This window comes from Zalophus californianus, chromosome X (assembly GCF_009762305.2).
Source record: "Zalophus californianus isolate mZalCal1 chromosome X, mZalCal1.pri.v2, whole genome shotgun sequence".
NCBI lineage: Eukaryota > Metazoa > Chordata > Mammalia > Carnivora > Otariidae > Zalophus > Zalophus californianus.
In genome coordinates this window covers 70,686,328-70,698,996 of record NC_045612.1, presented here as the reverse complement: position 1 = coordinate 70,698,996, position 12,669 = coordinate 70,686,328, and positions in this window count along the sequence as shown.

Sequence of the window (12,669 nt, the reverse complement as noted above, 5' to 3'; positions counted from 1 at the left end):
CACCTCCCACAACTCTGAGACATGTTGGAGGTGGAGGCATGAGCCCTGGGGCTTGAGTCCAATCACGATAGTCACCCATTTCCTGGGCCAGAACTGGAAGGAAGCAAAAAGTGGGTATAAAAAGTACATTGGCCAACCTAAGGGCAAATAACAGGGAGATGGCTAAGTAAATCCGATGCATCCCACCTCACTGAAGTAGGATGGAGCCGTAAAGAGCTGATTCTGAGGACAGTTGGGCAACATGGACAACGCTTATAATAAGGATCCCATACAAAAGGCACAATACAGAATTGTATCTGTGCTGAGCTTTACGAACCCCTGTAAAAAGTATGTCTGCACACGAGCAAGGACTGGAAGGGAATTGTGGAAAAAGCAAACCTTGATTTATTGTGAGTGGCAGGCTCGTCGGGGAATTATTCTTTCCCTTAGATTTTCATTAATGTTGTTATAATGTCATTTGTGCAAAGAAAAATAAAAACCACTAACATATAGAACAATTGCACTGGCAAATCATTCTGTCAAGCTGAGAAACCAAATCATATCATTTCTCTGAGCCAGCAAACGCACTCGAAAGACATCAGTGCAAGAGTAAAAGCCTCTTTTTAGGAAAGAAGCAGCCACAGGGGATGGGGAAATGTGTGGATTGAGTGTGGGCAGCCCCGGGTTTGAATCCCAGCTCTGACCCTTACCTTGAGGTTTAGGGGAAGTGATTTCAGCCCTTGTACCCTCCTTTTCTTCATCTGGAATGTAAGGATGCTAATGATAACCACCTCCACCGCCTTACGGGGCTATGGTGCAGAACAGATGATGTAGGATGTTTCACGGGGCTTTGCGAGGTGGGAAATGCTGTGCGGTGGAAAGCCTTATCCTGGTATATACGCAAGTACCTTGAGACAAAAGCATTAGGTACCGTTTGCCACTGTCCCACCTCAGCTGATCGCAAAGCTAGGCTGGCCTGTGCGGCTAGGTCTTGTCTTCTCTGGGCGCTGGGTGCCACTGAAATTTGATTAAGCGGGTCAAGCTGTCCGCTTTTAGCCAGGGTTAGGGAATGCTTGGGAAAATGTCGTGGGCTTTGCTCCCCCTCTAAAATGCTTAAACTTGGTGGAGAGAATAATTGATAAAGAACATGGCGAAGACTTCTTCAGCTGCTCGGACTCTTCAGCCAGATGTGACCACTTACTCGCTGTACACCTTCAGGCAAGTGACCTAAGTTCTCGGAGGGCCCATTACCTCCTCGGTCTGGCGGAATGCGTCATGCCTGCCTCGGCGTGGTTGTGAGGATGAAATGAGGTGCTGGCGAGGAGCATGGGTGTGTTGCCTTTATTACTGTTTAAAACTGTCGGGGGGGGGGGAGGCGGCGCCCGGGAGGCGCCATTGGCCAAGCGTCCAACTCTTGGCTTCGGCTCAGGTCATGATCTCCTGGGTCGTGAGCCCCACGTCGGGCTCCACGCTAAGCAGGGAGTCTGCTTGAGATTCTCTCTCTCCGCCTGCCTCTGCCTCTCCTCTCCTCTTCTCTCTCTCCCAGAAATCAATCAATCAATCTTTAAAAAAAAAAAAAAACCTGTCGGAGTAGGAAGGATCTTTAGGGATCACCTAATCTAGGGCTTCTCAATGAGTGCCAAGAGGGGTGTGGAGGCAGTCTTGGGGGAGCACAGTGTGTATATATTATTATTTTGCCTGTGAGCGTTGAAAAATCCTCTGTGGGAAAAACAGATTTTTTTGTCTAGCGTGGTGGGACCCGGGTATTTTAAGAAAGGTGAGATAGGTGTTTGGAAACCGCTGGTCTCCCACAAAACTTTCATTTTATAGACCCACAGAGGTAAGGTGATGTGCCCGAGGTCACCCAGCTACAGAGATTAATGCGGGCCCCGGTCCAGCTGCTGTCCCCCCACCATACCGCCTGTCACCACAGCCCAAGAGTGGTCCCCATGCCCTCTGGGATCTCCCCATCTCCACTTGTTGGAGATGCCCTGTGCCACCATGTCCATCTGACCATTATCAAGCTGGGAGAAACCACACAAGGCTCTGACATTGAGAAGAGGCAAAAAATGATGTTTGAGATAACAAGGAAAGATGTCGCTGGTAGGGGTTCCTGTACACTGACAGGTCAGCCCTGCATCACCCCCCGGGCAGTCCTTCCAAACCATCTGAGCTAATGCAGCCTCCGAAGTGCCATCTGCATCCCTGTGGAGTAAATGGTCTTCGATGAAACCTTCATCTCTCTCAGTAGCAGATTTTCTATTTAAAAAGTCAATCTCCTGTCAGATTCTCCAAGAGCACAGATGGAGGGGTGTGGGGTCCCGGGAGCAGGATGAGGCTCTCGATCGCTCCCTGTCATCTGGGTGGAGTGTGTTCTTTGAGTCTGCTTTCTGGCGTTAGAGATGGCGGCACAGAACCATCTCTGTGAATTCCTTTTGTGAACTTTGTAGACGCGGGGGGTGAGGCAGGTGCGGTGTAGGTCCCTTAGGCTTGCCTCAGAGAAGACATGCCCCTTTCTTGTGCCCCAAGAGGGATAAAAGGCACATCCCATCTCCAGAGTACGGCTCCTTTGGAATATTCGGGCCCGCCCAGCAGCCCGGGGCCTTCCTCCTGCTTCAGGGACCTCACTTCTGGGATTTCTGGCTTCTGTGACTTAGCTCCTCGCACTTCTGCCCTGGCTTTTCTCGCTGAGCACTGGATGCTTCTGCCCTCCCCCTTTCCATACTCTTGACTGCCTCTGCCCCCGCACCATGGCTATCTTCCTGGACATCTGCCCCAGCCTTTGGTTCTGTCACCAGCTCCCTCCGATTCTCTGGGTGCTGCAGGGCCTGTCTTGGGGGATGGGAGCCAGATGTCTGCTCGGAGTAAAGGGCAAAATTGGAAAGGGTGACATCTCTTTCGGCGGCCACAGAGCCCAAGGTCACACGGCCGGCTCTTAGGGTGAAGACAGCCCCCATTCCTACTATTGTCAGGCCCTCAACCTCCCAAACATGAGATCTGTGTTTATGGAAACTGACACACGCCCACCGTTTCCCTACCCGGGGGCAATAGTTTGCCTGGACTCCAGCCTAAAGAGCTCAAAAACCTGAGTTGAGGGGAACAAAAGACAAATACCAGCCAAGACTCTAATTTGTAGACTCTTCCCATCCCAACCAACATGGTCCTGGTCAGGCATGATGGCGGTTCCTACCACAACAACGGCAATCAGCTCCAGCCCAGAGGGGGCCAGATGAGAAGTGGCTGCTGAGGTTGATGACACCTTCAGGCTTGTGTGAGGCAAGCCAGGGATGATAGCCAATGGGAGACCAAGCTGAGGATAAGACCAACAATGTTTCTGGGGCGCCTGGGTGGCTCAGTGGGTTAAGCGTCTGCCTTCGGCTCAGGTCATGATCCTGGGGTCCTGGGATCGAGCCCTGCATCAGGCTCCCTGCTCAGCGAGGAGTCTGCTTCTTCCTCTCCCACTCCCCCTGCTTGTGTTTCTTCTCTCCGTCAAATAAATAAAATCTTTTACATAAATAAAATAAAACAAAACAAAATAAAATAAAATACCAACGACGTTTCTGAAGGGATGCCTCTCTGAGCCTTAGGCAGAGGTCCAGCATGTTCAGGAGGGATACTAGAAGGCACAGGCCAGCCCCAGCATAGCTTCTTCCGAGCCAGGCAGCATCCTGAGCACTTTGCGGATATTCACTCATTCGATCCATGCAACAACCTTATGGTATAGGTACTTTCATTATCTCCTAAAGGAATTATATAGGTTAGAAACTGCAAATTACACAACAGATACATTGATTAGAAATTGAAGCTCAGAGGCGTTAAGTGACTTGCCTAAGGCACACAGGTGAGACTGAGATTCTAGCCCAGGCCGTTGGGCTTCCAAATCTGCCTTCTTAGCTGCTATGCTAAGCTGCCAACACGAGGGAGCTAAGACAGTCAGGCCCCCTTTGCCCTCCACCCACTAGCTGGACTAGGACTGGACTTCAGTGTCTACTAAGAATTAGCAGATGGTTTTCAACTTGAAGAGATTGCAAATACTATCTATCAGTGCCTGGGCTCCAAGCCTGAGAAAGTCTGGTTCAGTTGGCCTGAGATGAAGTCCAGCCTGTGGGGAATGCGGAGGGCAGGGTGAGCAGCAGTTTGGGGGAAGCTCCTCAACTTAGAAACACATAGCATCTCCCCCATCCTAACAAACATCTACCTCCCAGCTCTGCCGTGCCCTCCGGTTATGGCCCTCTCTCTTTCCTTTCTAACTACAACCAGACTTCCTGAGAGGTGCCTCCACTCCACTCCCACTTCCCTCCTTAACCTGCTGTGGGCTGGCCTCCAGGAAGCAGGCCTGGCCAAGGTTACCCTTTTGGTGCGCAAAGGGAGGAGAGAGAGAGAGAGAGAGAGAGAGAGAGAACCCCAAGCAGGCTCCCACAACCCTGAGATCATGACCCGAGCCGAAATCAAGAGTTGGACCCTCAACTGACTGAGCCAGCCAGGCGCCCGTGAACAAGATAGGTTTTAAATGTTTTAAAACCAACGATTCTCTCATGCCTTGTGCCCTGGGAGATAGACTTTGCTAGAATCTGCACTACGGTGGCAGGGTGGTGGTGGTGGAAGCGGTGAAGGAGACCAGCGGGATTCTCCACCTGATGCCGTGGAGAGCAAGGTTGGACACCGAATCTCACGATTCTCCGGCTGTTGGACATTGGAAGGGCCTCTTTCCCTCTCTGAGCCTCGGCTTTCTCCCCTGTTCTGGGACGCGGCATCATTACTCCTGCACCTCTAGTGAGGATGCTGCGAGATCACCTCTCCGTGCCATAGGCATGATCCTCGGCGAGAGTGGGCACTCACTAAGAGTTGAGGAAACCGAACTGAATTGCATTCAGCCATGGTGCACAGGCTCGTTCCGGGCCAAGAGAGAAAGTGTGTGTGTGCAAGAGAGACTTGCAAAAAACAAGGCCTATCTCTGTGTACGTCTCTCCTCTGGGAAGGAAGGGGCCCACACAGTGACAATAGACCAGGGGCGCTGACTCAGACAGCCAGTTCCTGCCCACTTCCCCTCGCTGCAGGACAGCGGCTGGGCCGAACGGGAGGTCAGCCCTCTGTGGGGCTCTGACTCGGACCTCTGGCTGAGAACCTTTCCTAGAGAAAGACAAGACCAGTTGGCAGGCGCTCCTCCCTGTTCTGCCGTGACAGGACCCCCTGGGCCAGTGTGGCCGTGGGCAGGCGGTGGGGGCAGAAGAAAGCAGGAGAGAGAGGAACCTCACTTGTCGAATCCAGCCTTGCTCTCCCTGGGCTGCGGAGCCCAGGGACCAACTCCACAGGCAGCAGAGCATGTGACCGATGGGGCCAAACTGAACCCAGCTGGGGTGCAGGGGAACGGAGTTCAGGAAGAGTCCCTGGGTCCCACAGTGAGGAGCCTGGGGACGGGGCTTGGAACAGTGTGGAACCCCTCGGCCCCCTGCCCGCAGTGCGGGCCCACAACACACTTCTCCCTCGCATGACGATTTGCTGGATGTGGCGTCTTGGTCATCCACACCGCTAGGATGGAGAGACCCGAATCTGTCACCCTCTTCTGGAGCCGGGGAGGTGAGTCGCTGGGGGAGGAGGGTCGCATGCTCGGTGGAGGGGCGAAGGGAAGGAATTGGGGCCCGTGGAGGAGGAGGGGCTTCCTGCACTCGGAGCTATCCTGAGGCAGCCTGGGCCGTCTTGGGGTAAAATGGGTTCCCCTAGGACTAGAGGTATGCCAGGAGGGGCGGCGCGACCACTGGGCCGAGGTGCTGTAAAAGGAATTCAAATTTGGGTGGCTCTGGAGGAGGAGAGGGTGGATGTGATCACATCCCAACCCTGATGATCTGGGATTCTAAAGGGATATAAGAGTGACTGAGGAGACATTAGTGCGTGCGTAAGAAATCCCGTATCGCTCATTTTCTGCAAATCGACTTCGCATACTTTCTGCTCATTTGGATGGGGGGAGATGCCCTCTCTGTCAGTCTTGGGGCTCTACCCTCCTCCTGGACTCCTGCTGAAATGAGGATTGTGTGTGTGTGTGTGTGTGTGTGTGTGTGTGCAATACCAAAGCATGGGGGCAGGGAGGGGCCGGAAAGAGATGCCTATCACCGGTCATCGTTCACACAGGTTCCTAGCCAGGAACCCAGTGTCTTCTAATCGCAGTGCCAGCCAGATCTCCTGGCAGTAGGGTGGAATAGAGTTCAGAGTCCCGAGGCGCACCAGCCTCCCCACTCTGGCTTGGGTGAAGAGGATAAGCCTGGATAGGGGAGGTGACCTTACAGTTGCCCGCCCTTGGAAATGGCCTGGAGGTAGCGTGTGGATAAGGAGGGACTTTCCAGCAGCCTCTCCACGGGCTGTCTTGGAAAGGAGTGAGGGGTCTGTGGGTCTCTGGATAGGTTGCCTTTCTCAGTCACCAGGCAGGCCCTTGGGAAGACAAGGCTGGCTTTCCTCTTCTGAGGAGGAGGGGGAAAGAGGCCCTCCCCTCCCCCCCACCGGGATGCAGGCCCGGCCCCACCCTGCAGTGGGCTCCCTCCTCCCGCCTCCACAGCCACCTCCCTGGCACCCCGTCTCTCTCCCTCCTGCTGGGCTCCCTGCGGCCCCTCTTGTCCCCCTCCAGCCATTGTCCACTCTGTGGCCAGGGCGCAACTTTATAGAACGCACCCGGCCGCTCCAGATCCTCCCATGGCTGCCCATTGTCCACTGGTGAGAGTGCAGATTTCCCTTTCTTCTCTTTCGCTTTCTTGCTACTCTCTCAAAACAGAGCAGTGATAACATCGTTTCTCGCTAACACAGCTCTGACATTTCATAAATCTCTGTCCCAGACAACTGGAAGGGGCTATATTTAACCTTCAGCCTTGTAGCTTTTAATGGAGGGCCTTGCTTCAGGCGCTGCCTTCTAACGCCACAGGAGACCAGAGCCTTTTCTTTGTTCTCTGCAGGCCAGAGCCGGCCTCTGCTTTCAGCTGGCTGATGCAGGCTGCTTGGCCTCAGAACACCCGCCCTCCTCTCTCTCTCTCCAGGTGAAGGAGGTCCCCGTCCTGCCCCCTGGAGTGTGCCCCTCACCTTTCTTATCTGCAAATACTTGAAAGACTCCTTCTGAACCCCATAGCTGGAGAAGTGGGACCGCAGGTGAGCACAAGAACAGGACGGAGGACAGGGCCAGGAGGTGTGGGCCGGGCCAGGGGGGAGAGAGCCAGGAGGAAAGAAAAAGTATCGTCAGGGCTCTAGTTGTGGCCGGGGAGAGAGGAAGTCATGCTAAGTAAGTCCTGTGCCAGGCCCTGTACGCAAAGCTGTGCGCGTCTTGCCTCGTGTGACCCTCGCAGCAGACCTATAGGAGGCAGGCGCTATCCTTACCCACATTGTACTCTGCTGAGGAGACTGGGGCTCAGAGCAGGTTGGCGACTTACCCAAAGTCACATCCAGCTTGAAAGCGACACAACCTCTAGCTCTGCCCTGAGCTGTGGAGCCCAGCCTGGCAGAGGAGGCGCTTTGAGGGTCCTGGGGGGCTGCTTCCATAGTCTGCTCTCTTCCGCCTTGCGGACGGCAGCTCCCGGGACCAGTCACCGTAAACAAGGAGCCGTAGAGTTCTTTTCGCTCCATCTGTGCCCTGGACGCCGAGGGTCCTGCCCCTGTCGCAGCCTCACCCTTGCCGCTCTCTCTCCCACAAATGCGAGGAATGACGGTCACCGCAAGCACTGGCCGGGAAGCCTTCGCTGGGCCGACAAAGGGGCAGCTCCATCGAAGGGACCTGCCCCAGAGCCAATGAGTGGTAACAGAGTGGTAATGACAGCCACATTTGTAGGGCACTTTATTGTTTACCCAACTGCTTTCCAAGTCAGCAGAGTCGCAGGGAAGGGAACTCCAAGGTGATCTTAATGGTACACGGTATAGCTTTAAAGAACATTGAATTACATGGTGAGAAAATGATTCACGCGCCCTTCTCTTTCTAGCTTTCTGATTACATCAAAGAGAAGGTCTCAGTGTGGTGCTATTCTTCCACCTCTATAATGCGTGCTAATCTTCTTTTGGAACAGAGCTAGAGCAGGCCTCAGGCTCGAAGCCACTGACAGGCAGTGATATCTACATAGGATTTAATTACTCTGCTCAGTTTCCGCGGTATTTATTTTTACAGTGACTTTCTCTTTGGGGCAAGGGAAACTCCTTCTGTGTTGGTGTTTGGTTGCCAGAGACAGTTTCCTTTCGTAGAAATTTACTTAAGCAAAAGACCTTGCTGTCGAGAAAAAGATGAAGTGAATCATGAGCAGAGCCGGCGGTGCCCGGACAGGGCAAAGCTCGCCCAAGTGGTACCTACATGGCGGAAGCTTGGGCACCACTGGAACGTGGCAGTCGATCAGCACCAAGTTCCCCGAAGGCCCTGCACGGTCTGCCCCTACTAGTGTTCTGGACGTAGTTGTCCCTTACTCCCCTCCCTCCCCCACACTACGCTCTTCCAAGCCTGCCAAGACTTTGAGCATGCTGTGCTCTCTGCAGTGTCTCTCCCGCATCCCTTGTCTGCCCATCAAACACAAACTCATTCTTCAAGACTCAGTGTACATGGTACCTCCTCTAGGAAGCTGTCCTTTAAGCTAAGCACTAGGTTCATTTCTTTCTCTATTATAGTGTCTCTCCCGTGGCTGTAATTATTTGTTTATAGGCCGATCTCTTCTACCCTATTGGCTCCAAATGCATTTTATAAGAAAAACTTAGAGAGGGAGGGGGGTGGGGGAGGGGATAAAAATGTGACTCCGAGTGAGGCCTGTGCACAGTGATTGGGCCCTGGGGACTGTCACAGCTCTTGGGATCACTTGGAATCGAGGCTTTCCAGATACCAAACCAGAACCTACACAGGCCACAAAACCTGTCTGGGGACTGCTGCCTTGGGGGGGCGGGGAGGCTCTTGCAGGTCCCATGTATTGGGGTGCCTTTGAGATTAACACCTAGGATCTAGGGGCACCTGCGTGGCTCAGTCGGTTAAGCATCTGCCTTCGGCTCAGGGCATGATCCCGGGGTCCTGGGATCGAGCCCCTTGTTGGGCTCCCTGCTCAGGGGGAGTCTGCTTCTCTCGCTCCCTCTGCCCCTCCCCCCTCATTCTCTTTCTCTCTCTCCCTTTCTCTCAAATAAATAAATAAAACCTTTAAAAAAAACAAACCCACCTAGGATCTAAATGAAGGAGGCAGTATTGGTTCAAGGGAAAAGCTGGGCTGTGACACTTGTCCTAACAACAGCCTCAGCTCACCCCACAAGAAGCTCTGGAACTGGATTGGTCCTTCAGAGTTGTTCTGAGTCAGGGTGAGGAGACCAGGCACTAGATGCAGGCTGCCTCCGGGCAGGGCCTGTGGCCTTGGGCGAGGCCCAAAAAGGACTGGCAGCCAGCAGCACTCGGTCCTGGGGGAGCCTGGGGGGACATCACCATGTCTACCACAAGAGCCTCGTCAGCGCCCCCTGCTCTGAGGCTTCAGTGCTGGGGAGGCGGGGAGAAGAGATCAGTGATTTGCAGGGCAGAGTGTGGCGGTCAAGACTCGGTGACTGGAAGAGCCTGCTAAACATCTGTGAAAAGAATAAATGGCTGAGGGGCGCCCGGGTGGCACAGCCGGTTAAGTGTCCGACTCTCGGTTTCAGCTCAGGTCGTGATCTCAGGGCCGTGAGATCGAGCCACTCGTCGGGCTCCCTGCTCGGTGGGGAGTCTGCTTCTCCCTCTCCCTCTGCCCTTCCCACTCGTGCTCTCTCTCCCTCCCTCTCTCTCTTTCAAATAAATAAAAATACATTTTTTTTAAAAGGGAATAAATAAATGGCTGAATATGATGTTCTAGGCACTGTGCTTAGAGGCAGGGAGCCAGAGACAAACAAGTCACAGGGAACTTCTGGTATAACCGGGATGATAGATATGTAAAGAGACTCTTCTAGAACATTGTGGTAAGTGCTACAATGTCTACTACAGACCGTGCGTCCACACCACTTTGTTCTTGCTTCTCTTGGAGGCCTTTTCATAGGACCCTTCTAAACAACCCTCTAGGGCCTGATTTATTGCCCTCACTCTACACGTGACAACTAAGATCCGGGGCTTCACTTAAATATCAACCGCTGGTCAGAATCCCCCAAGCCATGCTGGCCCCCTGAATGGTTCAAGCCCCACAGCCCGTGCCCTCTCTGCCCTACACCACCCAGCCCCTCTCAAAGCCACGCGCAGTCCTTTGCATTTGGCAAAGTGCTTATTACATATATTTTGCCTTGTCATAGCCCTGTGAGGGAGCAAAATTAAGGTGTCAGAAGAAAGTAGGCTTTTACCTTTATTTTCTTAACCTGCCTGCTATGCTTTCAGAAATAGATATATTCTGATCATATTTATAACAGTGACATTCTTTTTTATTCTGCTTTTCTTTTTTTTCCTACACATTCTTAACCACCTGTGAAATTCTGCCATTACACTCATCTGTTCTTCCATATCTTGTCTCAAAAGTGAGAAAATTGTGATCAAAACCCACTTAGTTCCTTTTGAGCTGTGAGGGGGGAAATGGGTTGTTTTTTTTTTTTTTTAATTTCAACCTCACTCAAAAAGGCAAAACTTTATTGATTTGAAACATTAAAATGTATACATTAAAATGTATGAGGCCAAGAGTATCTCTGATTTTATGTGTGATTAATACTCTAGGAGAGGTTTTTTTGGGGGGCGGAATTGTATAGCTGAATAAAGGGCCATTTAGAGGCAACTAAAAATTACCCTTGAGGAGCTGGGTCTTGAGAAAGGCAGCTGCCCCTTGTCCCCTCCCTACCCCTAGGCTGGACCCTCTCCCCACCTTTGTGTCCACCCTCCTCCTCAAACTCTAGGCCCAGTCTCTTTCTTCTCTTCATTCCCCACCTACAAGATTTCCCGTCAACTGTCAGTACTGGCCCCATTTGAGGCTGTACCAAAAGAATTCTAGCATCTCTCCCGATGAGTTCCATTGTGGTCCGTCTGGTCCAGGAGTTCTCCTAAAGCAAAGCTTTTCTCTAGAGTTTCCCCAGCAGAAGCTATCATACTGTAGAAAGCCAACAATGGCTCTATGTTCCAGAGGAGAAAAGTCTCCATATGTTCCCAGAGAGAATAAAAATGTACACACCCTCTGTCCGTGCTCAGCGTGCATTCATTTGCCATCACTCACACGACTATAATTAAAATTTCCTCTCTCTTGGGAATGCCCGGGTGGCTCAGTCGGTTAAGCGTCTGCCTTCGGCTCAGGTCACGATCCCGGGGTCTTGGGCTGGAATCACCCTCTTCCTCTGTCCCTCCACCCTGCTCATGTGCTTGCGCGCTCTCTCTCTCTCTCCAATAAATAAAATCTTCAAAAAAAAAAAAAGAAGTTAAACATCAGAAGTTAAACATAAGAAGTTAAAAATCTTTAAAAAAAAAGTTAAACATTAAACATCAAAAAAGAAGTTAACACCATTATCATATGACCCAGCAATTCCACTTCTAGGTATAGACCCAAAGGAATTGAAAACAGGACTTGAACAGAGACTTGGATATGAATGTTCATGGCAGCATTGTTCACAATAACCAAAAGGCTGAAACAACCCAAATGTCCATCTGTGGATGAATGAATACACAAAATATGGTATATCCCGATAATAGAATAGTACTCAGCCATAAAGGGGAGTGAACTTCTAATCCATGTGACAATATGGTTGAGCCTTGAAGACATTCTGCTAAGTGAAAGAAGCCAGACAGAAAAGAAGAAGTGTATGCTTCCACTTATGCAAAATGTCTAGAATAGGCCAATTCATGGGGAGAGAAAGTAGACTGGAAGTTACCAAGGGCTAGGAGGAGAGAGGAATGGAAAATTAGTGCTTGGGGTTTCCGTTTGGAGTGATAACAAATTTTGGAAATGGATGGTTGTACAACAATGTGAATATAGTTAATGCCACTGAACTATTCACTTCCAGTGATTAAAATGGTGAATTTTATGTTATACCTAGCTTACCACAATAAAAAAAATAGTTTAAAAAAAGAAATGAGAGGCCAAAAGATAGGAGAGACTTTAGAAGAATGCTGGAATGAGATCAAAAATTTGGATACAAGACTGGATATGTCTCCAGGATAATAAAACTGTAACCTTTGGTGCTATCTTTCTTACTGGACAGAAATAACTTTCATTTCTACCAGACAAAAATCATTCACAACTTGCCAGCCTCCTCCGAGGTAACTTTTTACTTTACAGAGTGGACTGTAGTCAATAGTGAATAGTCAGGCAGCCTCATGGATGATACTCTCATATGTTCTTGAAAGAGTGCTCAGCCATCTTGACAGCCTTGTTGTCAAGTTTTTTATCATTCTTTAACACCTCAAATAAGACATGACCAACCACCCTCCGATGTGCGTCTCCATGAGAGAAACTTAACCTCATGTGAACTTTGAAGCCTGACTCTCATGTGGCATTTACGTCTTGGTGGCACTTTCTCTGTGGCAGCCAGCAAGGGCAGTCCCGGGCCACACATCAGTCCCCAGTTAGTCCATAATGGTGTATTACCGCCAGACCCATCTTTCAAAGCACCACTTTCATCGTGTTCCTGCCGCACAGAGAATTGAAATGACTCCTGATCTAGCCCACACTTCGTAGACTGGCTCACGGAAGCCTCTGGAATCTCGCCTGGATAGAGATTCGGAAAGGAGCTTTCAAGTCTCATTTCACTCAGGCCCAGCCAGGTTGGTCTGTC